The sequence below is a fragment of the Scyliorhinus torazame genome, chromosome 5 (assembly GCF_047496885.1).
Source record: "Scyliorhinus torazame isolate Kashiwa2021f chromosome 5, sScyTor2.1, whole genome shotgun sequence".
Classification (NCBI taxonomy): Eukaryota; Metazoa; Chordata; class Chondrichthyes; order Carcharhiniformes; family Scyliorhinidae; genus Scyliorhinus; species Scyliorhinus torazame.
Window position 1 is genome coordinate 229447362 of NC_092711.1, and position 13307 is coordinate 229460668.

Consider the following 13307-nt stretch of genomic DNA (forward strand, 5'->3'; position numbering starts at 1 on the left):
ATGCACTCCAAAGGAATTGCAGCCTGCTACTTAAAATGCATTGAGAAGATGCATCATATTTCGATGAGGTGCAATGTCCCCATGCTATTTAATGTAAAAGTTGCCAGAACACGGTGAGAAGGTTAATAAATGAGTGGAACTCAAAGTTGCTGGCATTTATGAGGTGTACAACAGAACAGCGAATATGAAGAATTCCGTCAATTAAAATTAGGTTCATGTAATTCAGAAATCTTTAACAACTAAATAGTGATGTAATTGAAACTACTCAATCTTTTCTAAATCCAAATATGAAAGCATAAATCACATGCAGGTGACTTTAAAAAACCCTGAAATTAAGTGATTGAAGATCCTCTTAAAAGAAATTAGATGAAAACCTTGGGTGTAAAGAAAATAGGACATGCTAGTTTAGCTAGCAATTAGCCATGAGGGCTCAATTTTGCAGTTACCTTACAATGCTAGAAGGTAAACACTGCAATTGCTGCTCTCTCTAAAGATTTAAAACTTCCTGGAGAGGCAACACCTGCAGTGAAAGCGGGATCCCCATTTTGTTATTGGAGAGAGACAGAGAGAGACCAACTTTTTTTATGGTCAAATGGTTGAGTCAAACTGTTTCGTGCCCTTCATCCGGACACTCATTCTTTTGCTTGTTTCTTTCTCTCTTTTGTTCTTTCCTCTCTTTTGCTCTTTCTTCTCTCTCTTTTGCTTTTTCTTCCCTCTCTAATTCCAACCCGATCACGTCCTTTGCCATACTTTTTATGGCCAAACGGTTGAGTCAACCTGTTAGTTGTCACAGGTTTTCTCTTAATCAATAGGCAAGGTTTGATAGGCAGAAATCTAGTCCTGAATTATGACTTGAAAGTTTTGTCCGTGCAAGCTAATGTCTACAGAATTGTTACTCTGTTCAGTTGGATTCTGTTCACCGCTAATAAACATGAAAAACTTCACATCACAGACTAAGGATTACATCTAGAACATTCCTGCACAAATGGATCAAGAACATCAATGGACTTTGCATTATGGGTTACTTCTTTCTGGTACTGGGAAAGCTGCCCTTCCCCCTTCATTTTGATATTACTAGTGCCCTCCATGAGGGAGGCATGGGCCTGGGAGGGGGTGGGGTGTGTCAGGAATAAATAAACATAAAGCTCTGGGAGCCATAAGCATCATTTAACATATAATTGGACAAATTCATCAGATGTTTTGGAGCAAGAGAATGAATATCATAAGAAAATAGAAGTGTATTTCTAGTGCTGACTTTTCTTTGCGTCAAACAACATTAAAAAAATTCTGTTGCAGACATTGAAAAGATTGCGGGTAGCATAATAGAAATTTACACAAACCACATTAATTAGATAACTGTAAAACAAAACAATAAGAAAAACACCCAAAAAGTCCCAAACTTCCCATTAAAAGTGAATAGATGGAGCATATGTGTACTTTCTAAAGTGCAGTATGTGGTTATTTTCAATTTTGAGTTGACTGGTGCATTTACTGACGGAGTGGCAGAGATACTAGATTAAGAAATAAAGCATAATAGAGGTTGAAGGTTATTTACATTATTTAAACATAGATGCCTTGGGGTACCCATCGCTTGCTGGCACTATCCAACTGGGGTCAGTACATTCATTTGTCCTGGATTTGCCCTGGTCCTGCCACTGCTGTTGTCAAGCACATGCATGGAGATCTGCACTGGTATTGCCATTCCTTATTTTGTGAGATTGTCCCATTAGGAGCCTCTGTCCCATATCGCATGCTGCTGGGACACTATTTTTCCATAATCAGTGCATTTACGGCTCATGCATGTGAAATGCCTGCTCCTCGCGCCCCATGTTTGCAAGTTCATCTCCCCCCACTGTGCTCTCACAGCCATAGCAGCCACCCCTGCCCTCAAGGGACCACCATGCCGAAGTAATGCTTCATTCAATGAGAGTTGATCACCCAGTTCAAGTGTGATCTAATTTCCAGGCCCTTGCGTCTAATCTTGCAATAAAAACTGCACCAACCACAACTTGGAGTCAGGATGTTGGTAGTTCAAGTTCCACTTTAGAGACTTGGCCATAAAAACCTAGGCTGACACTTCAATGCAGTAATGAGAGAGTGCTGCACTGTGCTGTCTTTCATATGAGAAGTTGAAGCGAGGGCTCACCTATTCTCTTAAACGTATGTAAACGATCCCATGGCATGATTGAAGAAGCTTGTACACATTGACTGCCACTTGTCCGATCTTACAACAATAACTGCATTGTACTTGCTTGGCTGTAAATGGTTTTGGTATATTCCAAGATTGTGAAAGGTGCACAGCATTCCTCCGCTTTATTAATATTTAACCTTTCTTGAGAAATGATTGAAATTTAAGAATATTTTAACTTTTCCCTCACCAAGAAAAGACACAGCTTTATTTTGTGGATTTTGCATGTTAATTAATCGTTTGCATACTACACAGTAACATGGAAAAAGAACTTTGAGAACTAAAAAGAATCCATTAAGCATTATAGGCCTCATTCCTTCTTGATAGATCATTTTCTCACAGCATCCATCATTTCTTTGTCTTTGCAGAAAGGTAGCTAATTGATTATTGAAACAATTGTTACTACTGTCATTAAGGGGCTTTCTTGGTATCTTATCAGATGAAAAGTTCTCACCAACATTTTTATTGCAAATTTTTAAACTTCACACTTGAACATTTTGCTACAAGTCACAAGTTATCTTGACAAACTTTGTCAGTTCTCTTGGTTATATTGAAATAACCTTGTGCACAAGGAAACGAGCTATACTTTCTTTAACCTTCCTTGTACGTCTGAATAATTTTTGTTTTGCATCTTGATGGCCCTGTAGCCATCTGGGATGGCTACTTCCAGAATACAAAATGGACGCTTGCAAAGAATATAGGGAACTGTGGACAATGCTAGAAAACAAGCAGGCACAGAGCCTGAATGTATATTTGGGAAACAGCTCCCAGACGGAATTGAAACTATGGGTCGATTAGCACATTGATGGCCCATCTCCGGGAAACAAAGGAATGACACTCAGGTAACCGATACTATTGCAGACATCCCGGCGCCAGTTCCCCAACTGAAAAGCACAAACAAAGCAAGGCCAACGGCCACCTAAGACACGCCCAGCCATCAGGGCAACCACCCCTTTATTGGTCAAGATCGATAACAGTGACCGAGAAGCGGGCCAATTAATTGGCACCAAGTTTAAGGCCCGCCTAAAAGCGCGAGAAGCCCCTCCAAGTATAAGAAGGAACGCCCACGAGAGATTCACTCTCTTGGACTTGGCGGAGAAACCCGTCCACCAGCATCACCAGAAGCAAGTTCAAGGTCAACGCTCGCTATCAGACGGACGACCTTAGCTGTTCTCCTGTATATCTTCGAACTCAACTGCCTTAGATCCGAACAACGGCCATTATTCCTCTGACTGAATGGGCACCTGAAGTTAAGTATAGGCGTTAGCGTTAGAGATAGTTTAGTTTGTAGTACTGTTGTGCATGAGTAGATCTTACTGTGTGGGTAAATAAATAGTATTGACTTTGAACTAACTAACTGGTGTATTGGCTCTTTGATCAATATTCGGGTTTGTACCTTGTGGGGTATCGAGAGACACCTGGCGACTCTAAAGTAAACATAATTAAGTTTAAGAAGGCGGCCATATTGACCGCCATATTTATAACCAGATGAACAGAGCAACAGTCCATCAAACATCACTCCGGTTAGGTGATTAACACTTCAAGAGCATGGCAGCTGGGGTTTCAACTGTATGTGCTGACGCTGAGCCAATTTGAGGCTAGAAATTAAAGTTGGTAATATTAATGGACAAAGCTTTGATATGTTTGTTTGGCATTCCTCTGGAGGTTATTTTAAAAGTACAACTAATCTATTTCTTTCAGTTTTAATTTTGTTCTATTTTCTGCCTTTGAAATGTATTTCCTGTTATTTAGTATAGAAAAGCACTAGATTAATTGCTTCAGTTGTTACTATAACTCTATGGTGGTGCTCAGTCTAGGTATTTTGAGTGGCTTTCTTCTTCTGATTCTTTGACAACTAGATTTTCACTTTGGACCTCTGCTCTGTATGTTTTTTTCATGGATGAACGTGTCACTGGCCAGGTCAGCATTTGTCAATCCTTCTTTGTCATCGAGATGGTGTTGGTGAGCTACCTTCTTGAACTGCTGTTCCTATTATTGATATTGGAAATATTAAAATTTTCTCTCTTGTTATAGTTTTCGGCATTTCATCCTAAGTGCATTATTTGCCTTGCAGATAATGGAGCAAACAGTTTTAATTAGTTTTTAAAAAGTTATTCTAGTCTTCAGACAAAGCAAAATCTCTAGGCCACTCACGCACCAAATATTGAGGATTCAAACAATGGTGGGTGACTTTGGCATAGGTGAGATACCGGTGCGTCCAGTCATTGGGATGTACTGGAAGCGTAGAAAAGTATGACAGATTGGATTGGATTTGTTTATTGTCATGTGTACCGAGGTACAGTGAAAAGTATTTTTCTGCAAGCAGCTCATCAGTTCTGCAGAAGTTGCAAATGGCTAGGTCAGAATAAAAGAATTTCTTTTTGAAATAATGTTACTATGCAAATAGTCATTTTCCTCATCTTTTCTGCACATGGGCCTCTAATTTCCTTAATTTATTAACTATTTTATTTCTTCAAGTACTTTGATTTCTTCAATGTTTCTTTCTATTGTCTAACTTGAGACAATCTTTCACCTCATCCAACAACCCTTTACTTCTCTATCAAGCAAGTTACTCAACAAATGAACTTTTATCTGTGTCGGAAAATCTTGTATACTTCCCCCCTACTTTTCACTTCCCATCCATTATCTTTGTTTTACCTTTGTGGTAGTCACCACTGTTTGTTTAATAGTTGTATTAGAGGTAATACGGTAAGGCTCCTGTACTACAGGTACGGGGGTAGATCCCTGCCTGCTGGCTCCGCTCAGTAGGCGGAGTATAAATGTGTGCGCACACCGAGCTGCTCTCATTTCTTGTAGCAGCTGCGGGAGGCCATACATCTCTGCTTAATAAAGCTTTGATTACCCTCTACTCTCGTCTCGTCGTAATTGATAGTGCATCAATTTATTAAGCAGAGCTATTAAAGCGATGGAACTACGCATCAAGCCAGATCGCCTACAGCTGCACCCTCAAGCAGCCAACGCCACGTCGGCCTTCAACCACTGGCTCGCTTGTTTCGAAAGCTACCTCGGATCAGCAACTGAACAACCCTCGGATGCACAGAAACTCCAGATCCTGTACTCACGGGTGAGTTCCGAGATTTTTCCCCTTATCCGGGATGCGGCCACTTACCCTGAAGCTATGGAGCTTCTGAAAGGACACTTTATCCGGCTGATCAACAAACTCTACGCCAGGCACCTCCTGTCCACGTGGCAGCAACTCCCCGGTGAGTCATTAGACGATTTCTGGCGTGCCCTGCACATCCTGGCAAGGAACTGCGACTGCCAGGCAGTTTCGGCCATTGAACATACAGAAATCTTAATCAGGGACGCCTTTGTTACGGGCATGGGATCGGTATACATCCGCCAGCACCTAATAGAATGGGGTACGCCCGACCTCAGGGCGACCAGGCAACTCGCGAACTCGCTAACGGCAGCCTCCCGTAACGTACAGTCGTACGCCCCCAACCGCACGGCGCCCTCATGGACATCGTGGGCCCCACCAGCGGCCAGCCGCAGCCAACCTCAAGCCTGCGCCGCGCGGCAGCCAGCCAACCCCGGGGGACCCAAATGCGATTTCTGCGGGCAGGCAAAACACCCCTGGCAGCGCTGCCCGGCACGGAGTGCAATCTGCAAGACCTGCGGGAAGAAAGGATATTTCGCTGCAGTGTGCCAGGCCCGGTCGACCGCTGCTGTATCTTGGCCCAGTGTTCCTGCACGCCCCGCGTGCGACCCGTGGCCGCGCCATTTTCGTCCCCGCAGACCACGTGCAGCCCGTGGGCACCGCCACCTTCCTCCCAGCAGACCACGTGCGGCCCATGGGCGCCATTTTTAATGCCGCCTGCTATGTGCGCCGGCATCTTCGGCATCATTTTGGTCGGCACCTCAAGACCCCTGCTCGTCAGGCACTTCATCTGGTCGCTCATCAACTGCCATCGCCGCCGACCAGCCCGGAGCCTACCAACACCAGCCGCCGCTCGCCTCCATCACGATCGACCAGCCCCGGCCGCACAACCTCGCAACCGCGACGACGACCGTGAAAGTCGATGGCCACAAGACATCCTGCCTTCTTGACTCCGGGAGCACGGAAAGCTTCATCCACCCTGCTACGGTCCGGCGCTGCTCCCTCGCGGTACACCCAGTTATCCAGAGAATCTCCCTGGCCTCCGGATCTCATTCCGTGGAAATCCGGGGATACAGCATCGCCACCCTCTCCGTCCAGGGCGTAGAGTTCAGCAACTTCCGGCTCTACGTCCTCCCCAACCTCTGTGCTGCCCTATTACTCGGCCTGGACTTCCAGTGCAACCACCAAAGTCTAACTCTAAAGTTCGACGGAGCATTACCACCCCTCACGACCCTTAAGGTCAACCCATCTTGCCTGTTTGCAAACCTCACCCCGGATTGCAAACCCGTTGACACCAGGAGCAGACAGTACAGTGCCCAGGAAAGGGCCTTCATCAGGTCGGAGGTCCAACGGCTGCTGCGGGAAGGTATCACTGAGGCCAACCACAGCCCCTGGAGAGCCCAAGTGGTAGTAGTAAAGACTGGGGAGAAATACAGGGTGGTCATTGACTACATTCAGACCATCAATCGTTTCACGCAGCTCGACGCGTAACCCCTCCCATGCAGATCTGATATGGTCAATCAGATTGCACAGTACCGGGTCTTCTCCACAATGGACCTGAAATCTGCCTACCACCAGCTCCGCATCCACAAGGCGGACTGCCAATACACTGCGTTTGAAGCAGACGGCTGCCATTACCACTTCATTAGGGTCCCTTTCGGCGTCACTAACTGGGTCTCGGTCTTCCAACGTGAGATGGACCGAATGGTTGACTGGTACGGACTGCGGGCCACCTTCCCGTACCTAGATAACATCACCATCTACGGCCACGACCAGCAGGACCACGACGCTAACCTCTTCAAATTTCTCCATACCGCTAAACTCTTTAACCTCACACAATAAGGAGAAGTGCATGTTCCGCACCAACCGCTTAGCCATCCTTGGCTATGTTGTAGAAAATGGAGTTCTAGGGCCCGATCCCGATCGCATGCACCCCCTCATGGAACTCCATCTTCCCCACTGCCCCAAGGCCCTGAAACGATGCCTGGGGTTTTTCTCCTATTCTGCCCAGTGGGTCCCTAACGATGCGGACAAGGCCCGCCCACTCATTCAGTCCACAGTTTTCCCCCTGATGGCTGAGGTCCGCCAGGTCTTTAACCGCCAAGGTCACGATGCACGCGGTCGACGAGACCCTCCCTTTTCAGGTCGAGAGCGATGCATCGGACATCGCTCTGGCTGCCACCCTCAACCAGGCAGGCAGACCCGTGGCATTCTTTTCCCGCACCCTCCATACCTCCAACATTCGGCACTCCTCCGTCGAAAGCAGGGCCCAGGCCATCGTGGAAGCTGTGCGGCATTGGAGGCATTACCTGGCCGGCAGGAGATTCACTCTTCTCACTGACCAACGGTCGGTTGCCTTCATGTTTAATAATACACATGGGGGCAAAATCAAAAATGATAAAATCTTTAAGTGGAGGATCGAGCTCTCCACTTACAATTATGAGATTTTGTATCGCCACGGGAAGCTCAACGTGCCCCCCGATGCCCTATCCCTAGGTACATGTGCCAGCGCACAAGTGGACCGATTCCGGGCCCTACACGATGGTCTCTGTCACCCAGGGGTCACCCGGTTCTTTTACTTCATAAAGGCCCGGAACCTGCCCTACTCAATTGCGGAGGTCAGGGCTTCACCAGAGACTGCCAGGTCTGCGCGGAATGCAAACCACACTTTTACCAGCCAGACCGAGCGCACCTGGTGAAGGCCTCCGACCCCTTTAAACGCCTCAGCTTGGACTTCAAAGGGCCCCTCCCCTCCACCGACAGAAACATGTATTTCCTGAACGTGGTCGATGAATACTCCCGGTTCCCCTTCGTCATCCCATGCCCCGATATGACATCTGCCACGGTCATTAAAGCACTCAACAGCATCTTCACCTTGTTCGGTTTCCCCGCTTACGTCCACAGCGACCGGGGATCCTCCTTTATGAGTGATGAGCTGCGTCAGTTCCTGCTCAGCAAAGGCATTGACTTGAGCAGGACGACCAGCTACAAGCCCCGGGGAAACGGGCAGGTGGAGAGGAAGAATGGGATGGTCTGGAAGGCCGTCCTGCTGGCCCTGCGGTCTAAAAATCTCCCGGTCTCCCGCTGGCAGGAGGTCCTCCCCGACGCGCTCCACTCCATCCGATCGCTACTCTGCACTGCGATTAATGAAACCCCCCCAAGTACGTCTCCTTGCCTTCCCTAGGAAGTCCACCTCCGGGTTTCGCTCCCAACGTGGCTGGCAGCTCCAGGACCCATTATCCTCTGCAAGCACGTGCGGATCCACAAGGCGGACCCGTTGGTCGAAAGGGTACAACTACTTCATGCAAACCCACAGTGCGCCTACGTGGGGTACCCCGACGGACGCCAGGACACAGTCTCCCTCAGGGACCTGGCACCAGCTGGATGCCCACCCACGGCCCACCACCAATTGGGTACTCTAAATTTATTTTTAAAAATAATCTCCTTGGAAACACAAAGATCTTGGAGAGTTAACTGGCAGAAAAAATTGCTTTCAGAAATGACTTTCACAACCTCCTCCTGCTCTTTTAATGACTGTCGTGGGATCTTTTATGTTCACCTGCAAGGGCAAATGGGCTTCGGTTTAACACCTCATCTGAAACACGACACCTCCGCCAGTACAGTGTTTCGTCAGGAATACACTTGAGTGTAAGCCTAAAGTTTTGTCCCCAAATATCTGGGGCTGGATTCTCCGCCCCACCACGCCACATTTCTATTTCACCCCGCCAGCGGAATGCTTCGTTACACCGGCCGGACAATGGGGTTTCCCAATTGTGGGGCTGCCCCATGCCATCGGGAAACCCCCTGGCTGCCGGCAAAACGGAGCATCCTGCCGGCGGAGAATCCAGCCCCTGGGGTTAGATTTGAGCCCACAACCTACTGATTCAGAGGCAAGGGTGTCATCAACTGAGCCATGACTGACACAGAGGACGTGACAGAGATAGGGAGGGGCGAAGTAATTAAAGGATTGGATCCAAAATATCAGAAATGATGAATGACTGGACTCATACAATGTCAAAATTGGCAGGAGGACGTAAACATGTGACATTTGTATAGCCAGTTTCCATCATAAGTATGGACATCAGAAAAGTTGACAACTGGAGGCGCTATAACATTTTTCATATAATTACAGAAATTAAAAGACAATCATTTACTGTTTTCACAAAATGAGCAGAAAAGTGGAACTCAAAATGCACAAATAAAGAAAACCCTGGATCACTATTCAATAAAAACAAAATTTAACTCATCTAGCCACTGTAAAACAGTATCACCACTGTTAGCACGTGCATGACATAGAATTTATTCCATTGAATTCCGTCCTAAGTTCATTTGTGGTGGATTTTTCAGGGCGTGTCCTGCCAGCGAGTTCCCCACCGCTATCCAATGACACTTAGTCACTTTTTTGGGCCCTGGGGAGTTGTTTATTTCACACTTAGAACTTTTATCAGCACTGGGGATCTAAACTTAGAGATTAAGCCACCATTTTGAAAGAGTGCCCCCGATCTCTAACTGAGCTTTTAGGTTCTGCAAAACCCCCACCCATGGGCAATGTCACCCCACACACACATGGGAAGTACCCCACACCCCTGAAGTGAGGACACCCTGCTATGGAGTGTCTTGGGCCCCCCTCTTGAGCCCTCTCCCCAAGTCCCCTTTACAGCACCCCCGCCCAAGGCCCCCACCCATCACCCCCAACCTCTCAGAGGCCCCTACTTAATTGCCCTGCACACCTCCACACTTCAAACCCCCCCTCCACCCACCTTTCACAGGCATGCACCCCCCTCGGGCACTGACCCTTGGCAGCTCCACACTGGCACCTTGGCAGTGCCAGGGTGGCAGCACCATGGTGCCATCTGCGCAGTGCCAAGGTGCTCTGGTTCAAGGAGGAGGGCTAAGGGGCCACCCTGCATATCCCTGACCACCCAAAGGCCTCCAATGACACAGGAAACCCCCCGGGTGCTGTTCCACCTGGTGCACATTCTTGTGGACCAATACTGATCGGCGCCTAGCTACAGTCTCCCTGGGTAGGCCGATAGATTGAGGGAATCCAGTAGATCCCGGGTAGGTAGGCCTTAAGTAGGTTTAAGACTTACTTTAGCGAGCACTATTTGGCCCCGCCCCTTTTGGGTGGAGTTCTGATTCCGATGCGTCACATGACTTGGGTAGATCCCGCGCGGAGGCTGCTGGGAGGCCTGCGGGAGGCTTCGCAAGGATCTATTGGCCATGTTGTTGCTTGAGCGCACCACGACCACTGAATCGTGTCAAATACTTTAGGGAAGTCATAGGGTCGTAGTCATGGGCGACTTTAACTTCCCAAATATTGAGTGGAAACTCTTTAGATCAAATAGTTTGGATGGGGTGGTGTTTGTGCAGTGTGTACAGGAAGCTTTTCAAACACAGTATGTAGATTGTCCGACCAGAGGAGGGGCAATATTGGATTTAGTACTTGGTAATGAACCAGGGCAAGTGATAGATTTGTTAGTGGGGGAGCATTTTGGAGATAGTGACCACAGTTCTGTGACTTTCACTTTAGTAATGGAGAGGGATAGGTACGTGCAACAGGGCAAGGTTTACAATTGGGGGAAGGGTAAATACGATGTTGTCAGACAAGTATTGAAGTGCATAAGTTGGGAACATAGGCTGGCAGGGAAGGACACAAGTGAAATGTGGAACTTGTTCAAGGAACAGGTGCTACGTGTCCTTGATATACATGTCCCTGTCAGGCAGGGAAGAGATGGTCGAGTGAGGGAACCATGGTTGACAAGAGAGGTTGAATGTCTTGTTAAGAGGAAAAAGGAGACTTATGTAAGGCTGAGGAAACAAGGTTCAAACAGGGCATTGGAGGGATACAAGATAGCCAGGAGGGAACTGAAGAAAGGGATTAGGAGAGCTAAGAGAGGGCATGAACAATCTTTGGCGGGTAGGATCAAGGAAAACCCCAAGGCCTATTACACATATGTGAGAAATATGAGAATGACTAGAGCGAGGGTAGGTCCGATCAAGGACAGTAGCGGGAGATTGTGCATTGAGTCTGAAGAGACAGGAGAGGTCTTGAACGAGTACCTTTCTTCTGTATTTACAAATGAGAGGGGCGATATTGTTGGGGAGGACAGTGTGAAACAGATTGGTAAGCTCGAGGAAATACTTGTTAGGAAGGAAGATGTGTTGGGCATTTTGAAAAACTTGAGGATAGACAAGTCCCCCGGGCCTGACGGGATATATCCAAGGATTCTATGGGAAGCAAGAGATGAAATTGCAGAGCCGTTGGCAATGATCTTTTTGTCCTCACTGTCAACAGGGGTGGTACCAGGGGATTGGAGAGTGGCGAATGTCGTGCCCCTGTTCAAAAAAGGGACTAGGGATAACCCTGGGAATTACAGGCCAGTTAGTCTTACTTCGTTGGTAGGCAAAGTAATGGAAAGGGTACTGAAGGATAGGATTTCTGAGCATCTGGAAAGACACTGCTTGATTAGGGATAGTCAGCACGGATTTGTGAGGGGTAAGTCTTGCCTTACAAGTCTTATTGAATTCTTTGAGGAGGTGACCAAGCATGTGGATGAAGGTAAAGCAGTGGATGTAGTGTACATGGATTTTAGTAAGGCATTTGATAAGGTTCCCCATGGTAGGCTTATGCAGAAAGTAAGGAGGCATGGGATAGTGGGAAATTTGGCCAGTTGGATAACGAACTGGCTAACCGATAGAAGTCAGAGAGTGGTGGTGGATGGCAAATATTCAGCCTGGATCCCAGTTACCAGTGGCGTACAGCAGGGATCAGTTCTGGGTCCTCTGCTGTTTGTGATTTTCATTAATGACTTGGATGAGGGAGTTGAAGAGTGGGTCAGTAAATTTGCAGACAATACGAAGATTGGTGGAGTTGTGGATAGTAAGGAGGGCTGTTGTCGGCTGCAAAGAGACATAGATAGGATGCAGAGCTGGGCTGAGAAGTGGCAGATGGAGTTTAACCCTGAAAAGTGTAAGGTTGTCCATTTTGGAAGGACAAATATGAATGCGGAATACAGGGTGAACGGTAGAGTTCTTGGCAATGTGGAGGAGCAGAGAGATCTTGGGGTTTATGTTCATACATCTTTGAAAGTTACCACTCAAGTGGATAGAGCTGTGAAGAAGGCCTATGGTGTGCTCGCGTTCATTAACAGAGGGATTGAATTTAAGAGCCGTGAGGTGATGATGCAGCTGTACAAAACTTTGGTAAGGCCACATTTGGAGTACTGTGTACAGTTCTGGTCGCCTCATTTTAGGAAGGATGTGGAAGCTTTGGAAATGGTGCAAAGAAGATTTACCCGGATGTTGCCTGGAATGGAAAGTAGGTCTTACGAGGAAAGGTTGAGGGTGCTAGGCCTTTTCTCATTAGAACGGAGAAGGATGAGGGGCGACTTGATTGAGGTTTATAAGATGATCAGGGGAATAGATAGAGTAGACAGTCAGAGACTTTTTCCCCGGGTGGAACAAACCATTACAAGGGGACATAAATTTAAGGTGAAAGGTGGAAGATATAGGAGGGATATCAGAGGTAGGTTCTTTACCCAGAGAGTAGTGGGGGCATGGAATGCACTGCCTGTGGAAGTAGTTGAGTCGGAAACATTAGGGACCTTCAAGCAGCTATTGGATAGGTACATGGATTACGGTAAAATGATATAGTGTAGATTTATTTGTTCTTAAGGGCAGCACGGTAGCATTGTGGATAGCACAATTGCTTCACAGCTCCAGGGTCCCAGGTTCGATTCTGGCTTGGGTCACTGCCTGTGCGGAGTCTGCACGTCCTCCCCGTGTCTGCGTGGGTTTCCTCCGGGTGCTCCGGTTTCCTCCCACAGTCCAAAGATGTGCAGGTTAGGTGAATTGGCCAATGATAAATTGCCCTTAATGTCCAAAATTGCCCTTGGTGTTGGGTGGAGGTGTTGAGTTTGGGTAGGGTGCTCTTTCCAAGAGCCGGTGCAGACTCAAAGGGCCGAATGGCCTCCTTCTGCACTGTAAATTCAATGA

At 47.4% G+C, this 13307-nt stretch overlaps 1 protein-coding gene across 4 annotated transcripts in view; it reads right to left on the reverse strand.

Moving 5' to 3' along the window:
- The window catches only part of diaph2 (diaphanous-related formin 2), a 983399-nt gene that overhangs the window by 175343 nt on the left and 794749 nt on the right, over nucleotides 1-13307 (reverse strand). The gene's annotated exons all lie outside the window — the stretch shown is intronic.